Raw genomic sequence first — 3568 nt, forward strand, 5'->3', positions numbered from 1 at the left:
CAATCATAAAAAAATAAAAATAGCTACAATCATAAAAATTTTCATGTTATCTTACAAGAAAATATACTTATCTTAAAAAATCTGATTTTAATGAAAATTGATATATATATATATATATATATATATATTATAATGGATTATATATAAAAAAAAAATTTATTTTTCGATAGAAAATCTCTTTGAAGAATATGAAATTAACTCTCAAATTTTTATCATTTTTTCGTATTTGAATACAATTTCTGATTCTGATTTCAAATATTTTTTATAATAATAAAGCATTAAAATTTAAGTATTTTACAACTTATTATGATTTTAGTTTTTTTCTACTTTTGTATAAAGTTATATTTAAAAAATAATAATAATAATAATATTGAGATTTTAAGGAATGATTTCATCTTCTTCAAGTATAATAAAAGAATTAATTCATATAACCTATTATGATTTACATTCGTACATAAAACAGAATTTATTTTTAATAAAATACAGTTTAAGAAAAATAAACAATAAATAATTAATTGAATTTGTTTCAACAAAACAAACAAAACAATTAAAACAATTAAAAATAAAAAACAATATTATTTATTAGTTGAATTTATATAAAATATGAATATTTTTGCATATTATATATTTGCAATATCCTCATAAAAATCTCTAGCATTTTAACAATTTTTAGTAATCAAATATATTTCTAAGGAAAGGTTCCAGATAAACAGAACGTTTAATTAAACCATCCCGTCTAGCATCTTAATCTCACTAAACACATATTCTTCCCATCTCTCTCATCCCAAATTCATCTCCTCACAATGTCCTATTAACGCATCAAGTTAAATTTTCCATTTTGTTCGGCTTAAAACCAAGTTTCGCACGAAACGATTTAATCTTACCCTGAAATTGCGACCCATCTTTTTCGCTAGGAAGCATTTCATCCTTCTCTCGTTAATCCAAACACGAGAGTAAAGCTTTTTCAAAAACAACAAAACGGAGAACGTCCTTAAATTCCGCTTGCAAATACGCGAGGAACATACAATAGCTCGATCTATGACTATGATTCTAACTGAACTTTTCATTTTACTTTTTCTTTTTTTTCTCTTTTTATTTTTTCAATCTTTTGTTTGATATGATATCTTTTCTAATGGTATTCCATCATTTTGTGTTCCAGTGTTGAAATGTTTGCGGCTCTCATCGGATCCCGTCACCCTGAAATTGAGAAGGGGTAAGTGAAGTGCGTTTACAAATTATTTTATTCGTGCGAAGACTTATGTCGAGTCTATATTTATAACTTAGATCATTGACTTGTTGAAAAATGAATGAAAGAATTTAGACTTAACTGTTTTTCTTTTGTTTGAAAAATTAATATTGATAAATTTTCAAATATTAGCGATTGTTGAATCAGATAATTATTAATAATAATAGTACATAGATTGTTTATAATCCATGTGATTTATTATGTATATTAAAATTAAAATTTTTGATCATTTATACTATTTAAAAATTAATATTTTTTAATTATAAAAAAAATTGAAGTTATTAAAAATTTAAATATTTTTATAAAAGTTTATAAAAGTTATAAAAAGCGCATTATAAAAATATAAATAATTTTGATATAGATGAAATAGCAAAAAAAATTTGAAAATAATTTTTTTTAAATAGCATTCTATATTTTTTTATTTTTATTGTTGAAACAAATTCAATTTATTCAATTACTTCAACTTATTTAATTTATTCAATTTATTCAATTTATTTACTATATAATTTCATAATAAAGCTATAAATTATGATTTCGACTTCGAAATTATTCCAAGTCATATCATACATGATGTCGCTTCATCATAAGCTTTATCATACATGATTTAATCAATCGATAGCTTAAAATGACATTATTGCAGAGATTTGTAATTAAATGTAACATTTTTTATATTGAAGTAATCCGTTTTACGTAATGCTTAAATTAACTCATTACGTAATTATTTGCGTTCATTATTATTAGTGTAACGATGTAACTGTGTAACATTTACAACTTTGAATTCTACAATTTTATAATATATATCGATATGTTATCCATAACAATCGATAACATTGTTATATTGTTGATAATTCAATATATTGATAATATGTTAAGATATTGATAAAATCAAAATATAATTCTAAATAAAATAACTATATAAAATAACTATAATTTTTATTTTCTTTATTCAAAAATTATTGTTAAAGATATTGTTAACAATTTTCTATAAATTAACTAAATATTTTTACTGATTTTTTGATATATTTAAAATATTATTAAGATATATTTAAATAATAAGATATATTTCAATAATAAGAAAGTGATTTAAATTATAATATAATTTTTTTATTTTTTCTATTTTTATTGGAACATTATTACAAATAATGTTTTTATATATTTTAATAATAAGTTTTTAATAATAACTAGTATATAATAATAAGTATTTTAATAATAAGTAATAATAATAATAAGAAAAAAAACTCATTTCATCTATTAATAATATTTTAACGATATTTAAAAACTAAAATAGTTTAAATTAATAAAATTAATAAAATTAATCAATAATTACAATTTTACCTTATAGTCGCATTTCGATCAAGATTAATCTTTTAATCTCACTATATCTAAACATATATAATTTTAAATAATATTTTGCAGATTAGAATCGTGAAACAATATTTATCTTTTTTAATCTATGATCTATGAAATATATATATATTTCCAATAAATACCAAATATTTTTCCATTATTTTCTTCAATCTTTTATATTTGTTATTTTATCAATGAAAATTCCGATAAAATTATAGATATCACTAAATTAGAAAAAATTTTTTGCAACATTTATAATAATTTTTATGATAAAAATTTTTTAGAGATTAAAGTAGAATCTAATAGCGATAATATTGTTAAAAGTTATTAGCACTATCGTTACATTAATGTTACTATCGTGCTAAAAATTTGAAGTTGAAATTGCATCATTGATTGCAACATTGGAGCTTTAGGAAAATAATTAATTGGATTAGTTTGAAAAATTTATTTCTCTAGAGTAAAGTTCATATTATTTTACGATAAAAAAGTAATTATGAAGTATTAAATAATTCTCGATAATTCTCGATAATTTAAAGCTGGAATTTCTTTATAATACGTTTTAAATTAATTCTTTCATTGAAATAAATTTTTTTTTTCCATACAGTAGTGATAAAAAGATGATATGTATCAGAATTTTTTATTTTTATAATTTATAATTATTATAAAATTCATTTTTTTATCAAAATTTATAATAAAATTTTTATTTAGATTCCATATCTAATCAATTTCTTATAAAATTACATATTTATTTCTTATCATAGAGTGGAACAAAAAAATCAAAATATTTTAAACATATTTTTTTTTATTTTTTAATTCTTTTTATCATATTTTTTATTATTTATTATTTATTATTAATTATAAAATTTTTCGTTTTCCTTATTTTTTTTAGACTTGCATTAAATTTATTAATATTTTAAAATGAATATTATATATAATATAATATATAATATAATATATAATTATATATAATATAAT

At 18.8% G+C, this 3568-nt stretch overlaps 1 protein-coding gene across 3 annotated transcripts in view; it reads left to right on the plus strand.

Moving 5' to 3' along the window:
- The first annotated feature begins 1151 nt into the window (after positions 1-1151).
- The window catches only part of LOC102678535 (PH and SEC7 domain-containing protein 1-like), a 43053-nt gene continuing 40636 nt past the window's right edge, over positions 1152-3568 (plus strand). For all 3 annotated transcript variants that reach the window (XR_421800.2, XM_006615829.2, XM_031510554.1), the window contains exon 1: positions 1152-1213. The gene's annotated coding sequence lies outside the window, so the exon portion shown is untranslated. The remainder of the gene's footprint in view (positions 1214-3568) is intronic.

Source organism: Apis dorsata, unplaced genomic scaffold (assembly GCF_000469605.1).
Source record: "Apis dorsata unplaced genomic scaffold, Apis dorsata 1.3 scaffold_242, whole genome shotgun sequence".
Classification (NCBI taxonomy): domain Eukaryota; kingdom Metazoa; phylum Arthropoda; class Insecta; order Hymenoptera; family Apidae; genus Apis; species Apis dorsata.